The following is a 17,626-nucleotide window of genomic DNA, read 5'->3' on the forward strand; positions in this document are numbered from 1 at the left end:
TACAAACTAGAACTTCTGCCTTATTTCCATAATATGGCCAAGTGGTTTTTACTGGTCAGTTTGTTTTGGTATTTGTTTTACTCTTCCTCCTTGATTCTACTTTTTCTTCCTCAACTGCCACCATTTTGTGTACTTCTTGCTTTTCTAGGGTTTTGAAAACTGGGAGGCTAGATGGGTGATGTAACCAAGTTGGACATGGTGGATGATGTTGAATTACTTCACTTACATTCAGTTATTTCATTTTTGACTGTTCTGTAAGAACTTTACCTGTCTCTTCTCTGCATTTTCCAGTTTAGATCATACCTTTGCTAACTGGCAACTTATAACTCCACTATCAGTCCCTGACTTCCAGTGGGTCCACCCCACGCTGAGTCTTTCTGTCTTGGTAACTTTGACCTTCCAATCTGGCCTCTTGACCAGAATTCCTTCCAAAGGACTCAAGTCTTAGCCTCTTTCCGGTAGGTTTGCATGTGGTCAACATGACCAAACAACTTTCCCCACCATGTGTGTGAGTGTAGCTTGCTCCTTTTTCTTCAGTTAGCCATCAGAGGCAGCTAAAGCCATTGTTTTGCCTTTGGAATTTTCACAGGAAAACCAAACTTTTCCATGAATCTTTTTCATTCTAAGACCTCCAAGAGACACAAGCCAAGATCTCTCAATGTATTCTCTACTCCTTCCTTCTTAAAGCACCACAGATGGCCTAATAATGCATGCAGCACAAATAAAACTTAAGGGCGGAGAAGTCAATGTCACCTCCCTGCAAGCATCCCCATGCCCTACATGTGCTTTTCTTGGAGCCAAACCAGATAGAAGAAGACAGTCCTACTTTACATCACATTATATATACAAAGGTGTTTGACCATTATTATGTTAGTAATGGAAACTTGGAAGATTTTGAACAGAATAGTGACATAACCAGAGTCATGCTTTTAAGAACAATATTAAGAAATAGAGTCACAGCTGTAGAAAACAAACTTATGGTTACCTGGGGGGAAAGCCGGGGCAGGGAGGGATAAATTGGGAGATTGGGGTTGACATATACACACTACTATATATAAAATAGGTAACTAATAAGGACCTACTATATAGCACAGGGAACTCTACTCAATACTCTGTAATGACCTATATGGGAAAAGAATCTAAAATATTGTGGATATATGTACATGTATAACTGACTCACTTTGCTGTACAGCAGAAACTAACACAACATTATAAATCAACTGTACTCCAATAAAATTAATTAAAAAGAATATTAAGCATCTTTACTATTTCTACTTATACTTTTCTAAATCAATAAACTCAACCTGTTTTTGGTTGAAGAGTAGCAGCTTGCTATTTTCAGTTGCTTGTTGGTTATAGTGAACTTTGAGGTATAAGAATATCAGAAGCAGTGCAACCCAAGAGAGGTCATCTTATTTTCTGAAAAGGACCAAAATATTTTTAATTTTCACGTGTAATTTCTGCTTCAATACAGCTGCATTTATCTAAATGATGTGACTTGCTACATATTTTCCTCTTATGGATCTACTGGGTTTTTCAAGTTTTCATTTGCCAGAGGTTAGATTTTTAATGTTTTAATTATATTTGCTAAAATATTCTAATTCACATGAACATTGTTGAATTGACTAGTTTTCTAAGATTATTAGCTTTGTCTGTAATCCTGCATTAAAGCCTTTTGATTTTAATCTCCAGAAGGCTTGAAAAATAATCAATAAAAGCAAGAACTCTTATGGCTTGGGTTTAAATCCTTTTTATAATAATTAAATTAGTTCCCCTATCTTGGCCCAGACAAGCCTTTGTAATTTTCTGTTAAGCTTTCAGAAGTGGCTTACATTATGTAATCAGAGAGATAAGAAACAAAATAGACCCTTTACTTAACAACATTATTTTTAAAAAGCACCACTGATTTAGTCCATAATACACTATTGACAAAATAAATTAATAACAATGAAAAAAACTGGTTTGAAAGGAGTGATTGCCGAGCTTTCATTTAAATTTTAGACAAAAATAGCTAAAGTAGTCTTGTTGCCTAAAATTACCTTGTTCAAATCTTTCCCATTAGAAAGAATTATATTTGCAAATCAAACAGATGAGTTCGCAGCTCACATGGATGAGTCCTCTTCTTTGTAAATTTGTCATTATTATAACAAGATGATACTCTGTTTAAGCATAGCAATAGAATTCCACCTTTCATTCTGTTCTTTACTTGATGAAGGACATTTCACTATTATATGCTTTTCAGACTTCAAAAGTTGGTAGGAAAACTAACTTAACCTGAGGAGAATCAGGTTAAAAGTGGTATTTTTTGTTTCTATCTGTGCTCAATGGCAAAGTCTATGTCAGGTTGGACTTAAACCAGACACTGTAATTCCCACTGAGTTTCCCCTAATTCTCAAATTTCCCGATCAGCCGCATAGTCAGAGGACTGAGCCAGGCTGTTACACAGACTCGGAGGAACTTCTACTTGCGAATGCAGAAAGATACACAAATGTAAATATTTTATGACCCAGTCAAAGAGTTAATATTTGAAGGATATGATGGACACATACAGTGATCACAAGTTTTCACAGATATTTTACTGGGAAAAATATCACCACTTTTCAGACACATTTGAGAAGAAAAAAACATGTACCTATTAGAGAAGTGTGGAGAACATGGTGAAGTGGAGGACGAATCACAGGAGGCTCTATAAAGTCAGGCATAATACAGAAACATGAGTACCAGCGCCAACATCAACACATACCGAGGCTCTATAATGGGTCAAACACCATACTAAGAGCTGAATGTAAATTATCTCATTTAATTTCATAATTACCTAATAGAAGAAGAATTGTTATTATTTCATTGTATTGGTGCAGAAAAAGTCTTAGACTTGGTTAAATATTTTCCAAGGATATAATGTTAATACATGGTCAGCTATTAGCTCAAGATCTTGTCTAACTTACCACTGAGGGTTAATTTGAACAGTCCTTGGCACATGGTAGACATTCCATAAACAGTAGTTTTATTGTTATAATTAATGCCATTATCACTATTACTCCATTGTTAATTAGTGATGCTTAGTGGCAAAACCAGAAATAGAATTTTCTGTCTGAATTCTCTCCACTGAGTACATTTCCACCTAACAATACAGACAATTCCCTACAATTAAAGACTTCTCCCATCATACAACCTATAAGTTTAATGTGTTGTTCACCTATTCTAAGTAATATAAATTTCATAGAGAATATTATATAAAATGTAATTATTACAGCAACCATGTTAGGTTATTACCTCCATTAAAAATGTAACCTTGGGGCTTCCCTGGTGGCGCATTGGTTGAGAGTCTGCCTGCCAATGCAGGGGACACGGGTTCGTGCTCCGGTCCGGGAAGATCCCACATGCCGTGGAGCGGCTGGGCCCGTGAGCCATGGCCGCTGGGCCTGCGCGTCCGGAGCCTGTGCTCCACAGTGGGAGAGGCCACAACAGTGAGAGACAAAAAAGAATGTAACCTTTACTAAGTACTTATCAAGTACAAGGCTCTATGATAAACACTTCATATGCATTTTTATGCTCCAAATAACACTGTATCCTATTCTTATTACAATGACAACTAAGAAGGTTTTAAATTCTTTCCAATGTTATATTGCTAGTGAAGGAGTAATTTTGCTAAACTGAAGCTTAGCAAAATTACATATATGGCTTAAAGCAAAATTACATACATAGCTATTAAGTGAATTAGGATACTGAAGTACAGAGATGGAATAACTTCCCAAGGTGGAGAAACCCAACAGAAAATCAAGCTAGAATTCAAATAACAGAGACTTCATGGTGTGAATAATACCAAAAATGATCAAATGAATGGCCTCATAGTCATGGAACTTACAGGTAAGTTGTGGGGACTGCCTTGAATCCAATAATCATACAAATAACTATAAATTACATAGTAATAATAGAAAGAAGAGATCCATGGCTCAGTGAAATGTTTCAGTGGGTCTGTGTACCTAATCAGAAAGTTCAGGGAAGGAAGATTTCCCTGATGAAGGGGTGAGTAAGCTTTGAGGGAACGAGCAAAATAGGCAAGGCGAGGGAAGGAGAGTTGATGTTTAAAGTTCTCAATTTAGGAAGAGTATTTGAAGAACTGAGAGAATGCATCACTCTTTATTGCGTTCCACCGTAACACTCTACCATTATTTGAATTAAAAAGAAAAAGAGCTCCTGTTGTTCTAGAAATGGGATAACTGGGTGGGAGTTGAAGCCACCATTTCTTCTTTCAATATGACCTAACATATATTGTCTCCAGGCAAGTTCCTGTTCAACAGAAAACCAATTTGTCTTATTATGAAAAAATTGCCAAAATATATATTAAAACCGCTGTGTCCAGAAAATATGTCTCTACCTTCCGGGTTGGACAGGGAAGCTTCTTCAAACTGCTTTTCAGGGGGCATTTAACAAAACATCAGTCAGGGACTGATCAGAAGAGCTCTATGAACCCACTCTTGATGTTTCATGCACAGAAATTTAATGCAATGAGTTGGGTGACACAATTGTCAGAAAAGATAGAGTGGTTAAGAAAGGGCCTAGAGGGGTTTTACCCAAAGACTAGAAAATACAGGAAAGAAGGTCTTACTACTGTTTCAAGAGGCCATGACCATCTGTATCTAAAATGCTCTTGGCCTCTGCAAGAGCATCGTGGTTTTTCTTGCTGTCACTGCTGGAGTGTGCAAGGCAGTCCGGGAGCCCAATGCTGCACGCAGTGAAGTTTTAGAATTAGAATGTGCTTGTCCTTGGCCCTGGCCCTCCAACACTGCACTAGTGGCTCCCACTGACAGAACCGACAGGACACTGCTGACAAAAGATCGTGCCCTTTTCCGTATCCCTGTTATTTAAGTTAGGAATAGCACTGATTACCAATATTTCCCATGGAAAACACCAATAGTCCAAAAGCAGAACGGTTCTTTAGGAACAGAACTTGCTACTCATCGTAAAACTAAAGTTTCACATGAGCCAATATTCTTTATGCAAGTTAGCAACAAGTAAGATTTGTTGGGACATAATAGTATTTAAAACCAGATTTATATGCATTTATTGACTGATGATACTCTAAATTGGTCTGGGTTCAGCTTGGCAGTTTTTTTGCTCATCTTGCTTGCAGCTGCAATCATCTGATAAATTGACTTGTCTGCATGATCTAAGGTAGCCATACACTTGCCTGGTGGTTCACTGGGTCAGTTGGCTGCAACACTTAACGTGTTCTCCACGGGGTTTCTACAGTTGCATAGTCCTAGCATCTTCATACTTTGCATGTGAGAATGGAAAATGGTGCAACCACTTTGGAAAAGAGTTTGACAGTTTCTTAAAAAGATATCCATACATTTCCTACACAACAAAGCAGTTCCATCTTTCGCATCCATCTACAAGAAATGAAAACATTTGTCCACACAAATATCTTTATGGGAATGTTTTTACCAGCACAACTCATAAAAAACAAAAAAACCAGGAATAACTGAAATGTCCATCTATCGGTGGTAAGTGTAGTATATCCAGACAATGAAATACTATTCAGCAATAAAGAGAAACAAAGCACATCTACAACATAGACAAACTTTAAAAACATAATGTTTATGAAAGAAGCCTGATACAAAACACCCCATATTGTATGATTGCATTTATATGAAAGAGCAAATCTCTAGGTATCTAAAATAAGTTAGTAGTTGCCTATAGCTGAGGTGGGAACAAAAAATAACTGCAAACAGGCACAAAAGATCTTTTTAAATGAAGAAAATAGCTTAAATTGGATAGTAGTACTGGTTGCACAATACTACATGTATTTAAAATCATTGAAACATATACATAAAACAAGTGAATTTTATTGTATGTAAATCGTACCTACCTAAAGCTGTTTAAAATGTGACTTTAAAAATTAAAAGATTGGTCTGAAAAAAATCAAGATTCATGATTAGAAGATTTGAATAACTTGATTAAGCATTTAATAGGATTCAGTTAGGTCATTTAGATACTGTGAAAACTGAAAAAAGTAATTTCCTTACTATCATACAAGTAAGTGAATGTATAAAGCTTTGTGATTGTAATGGCCAGATTGGCCCCATCTCGTGGCATGAGGAATCACTGCTGCAGGGGTCCACTTAATGGCATTTCATAGGAAATGGCAAGGTTCCTATGGTTCAAGAGCAGTTGGAAAACTTCTTCTCTACTTGGATTTAAAGCAGTTCTTCCCACTACGATGTAATCAGAGTCTTGGCATTGTTAGAGAAAGCAGCCATCCCAGGACTAAGGTGAGAGACATGAACAGCATTACTTGGTGTATTTTATTGGCCGGAATTAGAGCAACCATCTCTGATTGAAACTCCAAACAGATATGTGGGATAAAAGAAGAATGGGATTCTGGGAGGAGGAATTAGGCTGGCCCGTTACGACTATCTTAACCTGCATGGATTAAGGGATATAATGCACACACGCACGCACTGTACGCGCACAGGTGCACATGGACACTCACGAAAGCACTATATTGTTGGTTTGGAAGAAAATTCTTTCAATATTTTTATAAAGCACTAATTTAGAGAAGTCGTCTAAAAATATCGTTGCATACTCTCCAGAAACAGGTCAACTGTGGTGTCAAGACCCTACCGCCGGAAGCAAGAAAATTGGAGAAAGCAGCAGCATTATCCAATTTTGACTCACAGAGTCACATTTCTCACATGTCCTGTTATACTAACAGGGAACTTAGTATTCAGAGGCTGCCCCATAAGTAGTAACATTTGTTTTAAATTGGTGCCTATGCTGTGTAAAATGTCAGGAGTATACAGACAGTATACTCAATGTTTTTCTTCTTTTATTACCAAGATATTTATGGCAAAACATATCTATTTCTTATATTTTTCATCTGAACTAACCAACTGCTAGCTCATCAATTTAGTGAAAATAGTCAAAACCCATAATTCATGCTGTCCACGCCAAGTATTGAATTGTAATAAGATTATTTCAGTAATGTTTTGTGAAACTACCCAAAGATAAGTCAGCCAGATCTTACACATAACATATAAAATGTCCCATCAAATGTTCAATAGAAATATTTTGAATAAAAATAACCTAGTTTTCTTTAAATAAAGTATTTAATGGAGGTTGAGACTACCAAAATCTCACATTTAGAGGTAAGTCATCTCTCATTTTAAGAAAACATGATTTTAAAAAAATTCACTTGCTATTTCACTTCATTATGAGTGAAAACAAAATAAATACAATTTTAGGACATGTGATAGAAAATAATAGCATATGCAACATGAAATACAAAGCGGAGGAAATTTTGGAAAGTTAGAATTCAAAATGTTATTTTAGAAATAGAGCTAGAAATATAAGAGAGTATTGGAGGCATTCAATTAGAATAATTTGGGGTAGCTTTCAAAAATACTGAGCCTCAGTTCCTATCTTAGACCAATTAAACAAGAATTCCTAAAAGTGTGGCCTAGGTATTAGAATATTATAAATATTCTCAGAAGGATTATGATGTGCTAATTAGGTTCAGACTCACTCCTTAATCTAGATCATACTGTAATCAACAGCTTAGAATGATACAGCGAAATAGACTTCAACTTGGGTGCATTTTATCTTAATCTTATTATCTTTTATGCTTACTTTTCTGCAAATTTGGCTACATTACATTGCCTTTTATATGTAACAGTTATCTATTTTCAAGATGGGGATTTTGAGATATCACCCTACCTAAACTTTAAATGAGATGCTACGAAGTTGATGATATATTTATGTCTTTAGTCTTTCAAAAATGTAAGTTTAAATTAGATGACATTAACAGCAGTAATTCAATTTTGTGATAGCAATAAAATATCACTTGGGAAATATTCCTTACTTTATTCAAAAACATTTATAGAACACTTAGTTCTACTTTTAGAGGTACAGAGATGAATGAGTCACGTTTCCACAACTACTTTTCATTCTTGATATGATGATAGACAATAAACAAGTACATAAATATTTCAGGTTGTAATAAGTGCTGTGAAAAACTCAAGTAGCATAAAAAGCGAAAGGCACACTAAGATATGTTAAAAGAAACTGGGGCATATTAAAAATTTTAAGAGTTTGTTTTTTTCGTTCTTGGCTTTTCTTTTTTTTTTTTTTTTTTAGCAGAAATTGATTCAAATTGAGTAGTACCAAACCAAAAATGGTAGGAGCACTTCACCTGCCCAGTGTTCAGGGAAAGACATGTATACAGAAATGGCCAAAGCAAAGCAGAGACACTATTTGATTGGCTATAGCTTAAACTCTTATAGTTTGGGGGAAAGGCAAAAATTGACTATTTGTGATTGGTTGTCCTTAGGTGTTGATTTCTTAATCTTGAGGCATTTACTGGCTTAGGTTTTATTTTGCTTGTGGAGGTTACAAAGGCCTTAAACCCATGTCAATTTAAAGGCCTCCTTGTTTAATTTAACAGGTAGTAAGGTTAGGGAAGGCCCATTTGAACAGGTCACACTAGATCAGAGTGGGTAACTGTTCTAGTTCAAAAAGCAACTATTCAAAATAACTCTTTCCAGCAAATTCTGAGTCTCTCTGTGCAGCTTCAAGTACCCATTGATCTGTCAACTGTATTCATGTACTATTGTTAACGACCACAATAATGTACTTTGATTGCCACAGTCTTAGTCAAAATGATGGCAATCTTTCAGAAAACGAATTTCACTAGGATATAAAAACTTATTTTTGAAATCAAGACAAAGCTATTTTGATGGATTCTAAGCAACATGTTAAGATGAAGTTAGAGCCTCTGTGTTGATCTGGAACTCTGGTAGCTCTTGGTGAGCTTCAATTTGCTCTCCAGGCCTTTCAATCCTACTACAAAGTAGAATGGGATTATTCCAGTTTCTTTACACCTTTTCAATAGGCAGCTTTTCAGGTAATGGTAGAAATTAGTCAGTGAGGAACATGGGAGAAGGGATGAAGTGAAAGCTGAAACACAGCCATTAATATTTAAATAGTATTCGATTCCATGACAATCTCACCCTAAAAATATATAGCCCATGCTATTCTTGCTTAGGTGGTATAGTTTGTGTTAAAAATAAAATGGAAATAATTGTGCTGTCATATTATGTCCTTACATTATTACAAAAACAACTGTATTAACTAAATTAACACGTACAAATCTGTTCAAATTTGTATAATACCAGGAATGCATGATCAACCTAATGCAAAATGTATAAATTACATTTTCTCCCTATTTTCCAAATGATTTATTTCAAATAGTTTACTTGGTATCTTTTCTTATAAATTACAGAGATAAATCAGACAACTTTGAAAATTCAGCATAACTTATTTAACATTTCAGTTTAAGGTCAGTTGTAATAATTTATGCTTTAAGCAAGTAATGTGGTATTAAAAAGTGCAGTCTTCAAAATAAAATGCAAATATTTTAGAATAATATATGAGATGAGAGAAAGGAAGGCCCGTAATAACTTTTCATTGCTAAATTTATTTGAGAACCTAGGGGTAAGACAGGAATAAAAACACAGACCTAATAGAGAATGGACTTGAGGATATGGGGAGGGGGAACGGTAAGCTGTGACAAAGCGAGAGAGTGGCATGGACATATATACACTACCAAACGTCAAATAGATAGCTAGTGGGAAGCAGCCTCTGAGCACAGGGAGATCAGCTCGGTGCTTTGTGACCACCTAGAGGGGTGGGATAGGGAGGGTGGGAGGGAGGGAGACGTAAGAGGGAGGAATTATGGGAACATATGTATATGTATAACTGATTCACTTTGTTATAGGGCAGAAACTAACACACCATTGTAAAGCAATTATACTCCTGGTAATGATTGGATGGTGGCAGTGAAAAAGGTAAGTATAATAAATGGTCATGAAATGTTTTTAGCAACACACTTTTTAAAAAAATAGTGGAATAAAAGGAAATTGGCAACATGAGAGCAAGCTGACTTAGAAGGTGGGAGATGGGAGGAAAATTAGTTCTACGTTTGGATATATTCCATGTTTGGATGATTCTAGCTTCTATTCTGGTGCAAATGACCAAGGCGGAAGAAAATCCATACTGAAATTTGAGGGAGATGTGACATCTTGCAATTTGTGTGTGAATTATTCTTAAAGACAAAAAATGAAGCCAGCAGTGTGTAAGAGCATTAGAATAGACACGAGGAGGATGTGCCTCTCATAATTAGGGAATGGGAGAAATAAGAAGTCCTTGAAGAAAAGAGAGAACAGTCTTTGAGATAGTGGGGAACGAGGATAATGTGCTGCTAGGAAAACTAGGAGGAAACATTTTCATGAATTTTGTGGCTGATAGTTACAAAATGCACCCAATTGCAAAAGGAGAAAAGTAATCAGAAAAAAAGTCAAGTTCTTAGAAAATTTCTGAAGTAGCTATCAAACATTTATGTGTTGCTACCTTTCTGTTGTTTAAGAAAAATTAATTTTGTATAATACATTTAGCCTGCCTTCTTATTCTTAATATTTCCAATAACTATAATACAAAATTATAAATAGGATAATCCATAACCCATACTATAGCATGACCTAGGATAGTTTGATTGTGCCTTTTTAAACATATTTCTAAGAAATTACCAAATTAATTAGCAAAACATTTCCAAGAAAGGAAAAACATGTAGGTAAGGTAAAAAGGGAGAGAACAAGTATATTTACAACTTTGTTTTCAGGTTCTCTTTTCTGAAACACTGAAAAGTATATTAATTAGATTTTTTCAAATTAAATATATTATCCAGATTTATGCAATGGCCACTGTTGCATACGAGTAACCAGTAATTTTTACATAGTACAGAAAATGATTAAATGTGAATAAATAGTTAAGAATTGGGTCACATGATTTTTCATCTGATTAAAGAAGTTACTGTCAGAATTTGTAAAAAGTCCCTGTGTTTAACAGCTGGGAAAATGGAGCCTCAGCAGAGGCATGAACTTTCATTGCCAAGGATAAAATGCCTATTTTAATTGTATCTACTACGTCAATTACTAATGGCACAATATAATACTAAATGAACTTCCCTTCTCCCCAACCCTGTCTTTGGCTTGGATATAGATATGAATTACCTATAAACTAGAATGAGGTCACAGCTAAAATTCCCATTTTAGTAGTTGTAAGCTTCTTCCAACATAATAACCTCTATCTACCATAGAACTATCAGTTAATATGCCAGAAAACCACTGTATAATTATGTTCACAACTTCAATCTAATTGCAGTACTGACAGCCATAACTAGCAAAGAATTTCACTACATGGTTTATTTCCAAGAAAATTTTAGTGGTGGCACTTCACTGTCATTCTTTCAGTGACAAATGTAAACCTCAAGGTCTGATTTACTTTTTTAAGTTAAAAAGTAATATTTAATTGAAATATGATCTGAAAAAAATCCATTCATTCGAATATTTATTGTCTGCTGTGTTTCATGAGCTGTCTTTAAAGATAAGCAGTGAAAGAATAAACACTTTCAGAATCTCTGTCTTCAAGAAGACTGACATCTAGTGCATTCTCTGCATGCAGCTCTACTCAAAGACTAAGATTGGCCATTTGAGTGCAAATTTTAAAATTTGGGCAAAATTTGGGCAATCCTTAGTCACAAGTCTTCAACCCTTGCATGGATGTTGAGAAATAGTGTCTTTGTTCTAAGCAACCCAAGCCATTATGTCCTGTGTTACTTTTATGAGCAATGAAGGCACAGTGGATACTGAGGCCAATGAGCAATCTCTACCTTGTTATCTAACATAAACTGCACTTGAGGACTACGTGACCCAAGACAAAACAGCTTGGCAGAATAAAAGAATGAGGAAGAGAAGAGCCATTGCCTCATTAGCAATTCCTTTGATCTCTTTGACATTTGATTTGATATCCAGAGTGATATTTAATTGTCCTTAGAAGACACTGACATTAAATTTTCTTTCCTGAGAATCTACTCAACCTAGAGCCATGCTGACAGCACTTAGAGGAGTCTTTCTCCAAGTCTGCAGATTTCTGGTGGTATCACCTGAGTTGCCTGATAAAAATTCACATACTTAAAAAAAAAAAAAATTCACATACTTTATCCCCAACTGGGGAACTACTAAACAAGAATCTTTCAGGACAGGGCAAGCTCTCAAGGTGACTCTTATATACATTTATTTAAAGACCAAGAGAACTAAGGGATTCTCTGGGCAAGCTGGGCATGAAAATCCTGGATTACAGAATTTTGTTAATTATATTCCAAAAACGAATCGCTGAATTCCATTCACTCCTTCATAATCTGGTTTTAGAGATCTGTTATTTCCAGAAAATAAGGATACCTGTGTTCATGGCATATATATCTATCAATCTTTCTTGTTCTAAGGGAAGACATATTCAGTAATTTCAGTTTCCTGAAATATTAAAAGATGTCTACTTTTTATTATAAAGGTATGTTAAGGATAACTCATTTGTTCAAAATGGTAGTGGGTAGTGCATGATACAGAACTTAAATTTATCAGTTTTCCATATGCCTTCATTAAAATCTAAGGTCTAAGTAATTCTCAACATATATCTCACCTCTCACCATGAGCTTATAATTGAGCAATAAAAAGGTTACACCCAAAGGGTTCCTATAATACTGAATAATTGGATTGTTAGATACCAAGCCCTTCACCTCCATATTTGGACTCACCTAGGTTTTTGTGAAACGGCACCTTTCTAAGTTGTACCTTTGTCTTGAAACACTGCACTGCTGGAGCCCAACTGCCTTGTAAGATCAGGCCAAACTGGCTGCTGGCGCCAGTTAACAGGAACATTCTAATTGAGCGCCTTTGTTCCTTTTCCCCAGTGAAACAGGTGAAGTTCTGTTCATTTATACATGCATGTAAAGCCATTTATGCTCATTTATAGCAATTGTTAGAGGCAGGTATTTGTGAAATACTGTTGATAATATTTAAATATAATTTATCTCTTGCCACAGATGACCACAGTCCTGGTGAGACCCTTTTACTCATTACATTATGATTTAACTTTTTATTCATTTTCATTCCTCTAGCTAGATTTCTTGACAGTCATTTCAAATTCCATCTAGGGAATAACACCAAGGGGCATGACCAGGATGAATGACTTCCCATTCATACTCTGAAGAGCCTGTATTCATGATACTGACCAGGGTTTTTGGCCTTCCCCAAGCAATAGAAATTGACTAGAACTCAGACAAGAAACTCAGGCAAGGCTTTACTGGGGGCCCTGCTGCAGCGGGGGGGCGGTGAGAACAAACAACAGGTTCCCTTGCTCACTCACTCCCCGAGGTGGGGCAAGCTTGTTTCTTATATAGGGTGAGGGTAGGGGTGTGTCCAGGGGTTGGGTCAGAGGGGTGGCTTAGGTGTTTTGCCCACCCCTCTGGTGGTGTTGAGTGCGGGGGGCATGCTCAGTACCCTACTTTTGCTCGTGACACCCTGTTTTTGCTCCAGACTCCTCAAAAATGGCATTTGGGCTTTTTTGGTCTCTTTTGTCCAGAACTTGCCCCAATTACACATGCACACAGTTATTCTTAGTCCCATGCAGTTTCTTTGTATTTTGTTGCTGGAAGAGAGGTGTGTCCAGGTGCAAGCATTGCAGCACTGCAGCAAAGGGTCCCAGGTCCCAGCCTGTCTCATTCACATGTGGCTTTGAATGGAGGAACATTTCTTGAGCATAAATATCCAGTGGGATTATTTTTTTCCATTCCTCAACTATTCTTATTACATAGTGAATATAAGAGAAGATTAAAACATTTCCTTGAATTAAATTCATTAAGATAATCCAGACCCTGAAGTAATGAAAATGTTTGGAAGCTTAGCTTCTTATATGTAAATAACTGTCAAACTTCTTGACTCACTATCCATTCACAGAATTAATTATTTATGTTTTGAGTAGTTGGGATTAACCTTTTCTCAACATAAGTAAGTTGTAGAATACTATATAAGTATTCCATGAAATTTTTTCAATTTCAAAATAAATCTGTTCATGGTATACAGATGTGTCCAGATGCATACTTTTAAACCTAGATCCCAGATTTTTAATGGGGATGTGATAAATGTACATTTCCTACAGGAATAGTTTTTTGGTTGGAACTATAATAATAATTTTATCATTATAAATCAGCCGCTATGTGTCAGGCATACCTCTAAGCCTTTCATAAATATAATAATGCTAGGTCACAGACACCTCCTCTCTGGTTTACCCTCTTGAGGCTATTTTTCTAGCTAGGAATGAATACGTGTATGTTCCTAAATTTTAGAACAGAATTATCTATTCTGTCACCAGAACATCTGGTATCTAAACCACATGGATTATTTTAAATAAACCACCAAAACACTTGCATTTCACACATGCAAAGGATTTAACTATGAATTATTTATAATTAAGACTTTTGTAAACTTCACTTAGACATAGAAAGAACCTGTAATTATTTACCTGGCTATTTATTCTTGATATTTTCCAATCCACATACCTAGAACAAGTTAATATCCCTTACAGGCTCGGCTATATCCAAGATCCTGAAACAAATTCCTTTCCTAATCCCGGGAGATTTAATTTGTTCTATTTCAGATGACTGACATTTTAGCATTTGGAACTGGTGTTCTAATTTCTGTTACTATATTAAATTTTTAAGAACAACAAAAATCATTTTAGTTCTGTGTAGAAATACTTTTACTCAGTTGAACGAATCTTATATTTTCAATATCTACAAGCTTCCATTAAGGAAAATATTTAATTGTGTTTTCAAACGTAATGAAAAACTGCCTATTATCCCCCTGTGCCCTTTATACAGTAAGTCCCCTACATACGGACGAGTTCCTTTCTGAGAGCGTGTCCGTTATTAGGTACCCAACCAACACAATTGTCTATACAGTACTGTATTGTAATAGGTTTATAATACTTCTCACACAATACATAAAAAAAAACACAAAAAATAAAGAAAACATTTTTAATCTTACAGTACAGTCCCTTGAAAAGTACAGTGGTACAGTACAACAGCTGGCATGCAGGAGCTGACACTGAGTGAACAGGCTGGAAGAGGGAGAGAAGGTGGGAGATGGCAGAGCTGAAGGATCATCAGCAGTAGGAGATAGAAGGCCAGCTGCAATTTCACTCATGTCTGATGTTGATGTCACAGATTCTGGTTCCTTGCTAGATTCAATTCTGTCTACCCTCTTGAAAAATGATCCAGTGATGTCTGGTAGTAGCTCTTTTTATCTCATCATAGATGACACGGTAGCACTGGATTGCATTCTGAATGGCTGCTGCAACCTTTGTGTACCGTTCTACGTTCGGGTCCTTGCCTCAAAAACTAACATCATGTTCTCAAAAAAAAAAAAAAAAATCCCCTTGCCATTTCCTGCGTCGTGAATCTCTTTGGTTCTTCAGTTACTTCTTCCTCTTGTTCTCTTCGCCTTTCTCTGGGCCTCCAATTCCATCATGTCTTCATTAGTAAGCGCCTCATGTTGCACAGCACGTTCGCGTCTTTGAAAGTTCCAACTTGAATGTTTGTACGTAGGGGGCTTACTGTATACGTATGCCCTGTGTGTCCCTTACATAAAACTCCTATAGAACATTCTATTGGTATTCAGAGCTGAATTGTGTGTTATATTTTATTGGATAATATAAGCTACATATAATAAACCGTTTATGTCTCCCCATAGCAAAGAAGTTGTTTCTCCTTATTCATTGACTGTACAAACAGTAGTTACTGTATTGTAGTTCCTACTATGTGCCAGGAACTGTATTAGTCACTGAGAGTAAAGCAGTCAGAAAATAACAGATATAGGCCATTCTTCCATAAATACAGTGTAGTACAGTACATTAAAATAGACTGTGAACATTCTATGAATGAAAATTTATAAAGTTATAAGTTCATAGAGTCTAGGAATTCATTATAGTCAAGCTAATTAGGGAAGGGCTCTTGATTAAGTAATATAAAGCAGATATCTAAAGAAGGAAAGTTAAGTAGGAAAATGATTGAGAGGGAAGAGAAAGCAATAGAAGGGAAAAGCCTTCTAAACAGGAGATACAGTATGAAAAAGGAACATAAAAGTTTGGGGTAAATTTATGAAATATTGTGTTTTCAGCTCCAGTATCCAAGGGTTGCAAGTAGATCATTTAGAAGATAATAGTAAGAAAGGGGGTAGAGTGTGATGACTACTTGAACTAGCATGGTGACAGTGGAAAGGAAATAAAGTTGGTTTTAGTGGAATTTTGGAGATAAACAGATATGACTTAGGGGTACATAGGATATAATATGTGAGGGCAAGTGTGACTTCTCAGTATCTGTCATATTCATAAAGATGAACAGTGGTATCAATCACCGAGATACAAAGCTGGAGGAGAGGCAGTTAATTTTCTTGCTGGGGAGGACAAGGGAAGAGATTCTGAGCTTATTTGGAGTATGTTCAATTTGAGGTAACTTTGGCCTTTATTTAACATATTTTTAATACTCTACTTTGTGCCAAGAAAAGTTTTAGTTCCTTTAGGTATTAAGTGAACAATTAGAGATGTGAGTCTGGAGCTCAATGAATAAGCTTAAATATAAATTTGCAAATAATTGGCATATAGATGATATATAGATGACGATGGAAGCTTTTTAACATGAATAAGATGAGAGTGAGAAGAGAAAAGATACAGCACTGAGTCTTGAGGAACTCCAGTGTTGAGGAAGAGAGGTGATAATCCACAAAAAGATCGAGAAACAGGGGCCAGATATAGCAGAATAACATAAACATGGCTTGAATGGCAAAATCCAAGGAAAATGTTTTGCAAAGTAATTCAGCAGACAATTAAGAAACCTAAAAATATGCCTCCAAATTAACCTCCAGGAGGTCCTCAGTAATTAAAGTGAGTGTTGTTTTGATGGAATGATTGGAGCACAAGACAGCTGAATGGGGTTAAAGAGTTTTTTTTTAAAAAGTGAGAAAGTGGACACAGCATATGTCAACCACTGTAAAGAAACTTCATTGTGAAGGAGGAATTGATATTGTAGTTTTGAAGGTTACATATGGCCCAATAGACTATTTTAGAGATAATTTGACAATGTTTCATTGACAGTTGAAAGGTTTTATTATAAAGTAAGTAGTTGACAAAATAGATGATGTAGGATTCCTGATAAGGAGGGTGGAGACAACATTGTTGATGTTCTGAACAGTAGGTATAGTGCTAATGCTCCAATATTCTCCAGTAGTACATGTGATCCTTTTTGGAAATGGAGAAAACAGATAATCAAGCTTTAGAATTTGTCCCCTGGGTGCAATGAAAATAAAAAAGTGAACGAGGTTTAGCATATTGGCATGAGAGTTATTAAAATAATGAGCCATGGAGCAAAGACTGAATATGGAGGGGTAAACGATGAGGGCAATAAATGGAGATATGGAAATAAGGAAAAGTGGAGATTTGCATGGGGTCAAAAGAATGTATGGTTAGAAGTAATTCACAAGTGAACTAAGAAGGTTGGTATAGAGAGCAAAGGTGAGTCATAGGAGCACTACCGGGTGGAACAAGATATAGCTTATGATGTAGGATTACGTGGCCGAGGAAGGAAGGAGAAAAGTCATTGGAGATGAAGATATTAAAGAACAGAGAGGCTGAATGTTGAGATGCTCACCTATATGGAAAGTGGGGTCACCCAGAATAT

This window comes from Phocoena sinus, chromosome 5 (assembly GCF_008692025.1).
Source record: "Phocoena sinus isolate mPhoSin1 chromosome 5, mPhoSin1.pri, whole genome shotgun sequence".
Taxonomy (NCBI): Eukaryota; Metazoa; Chordata; class Mammalia; order Artiodactyla; family Phocoenidae; genus Phocoena; species Phocoena sinus.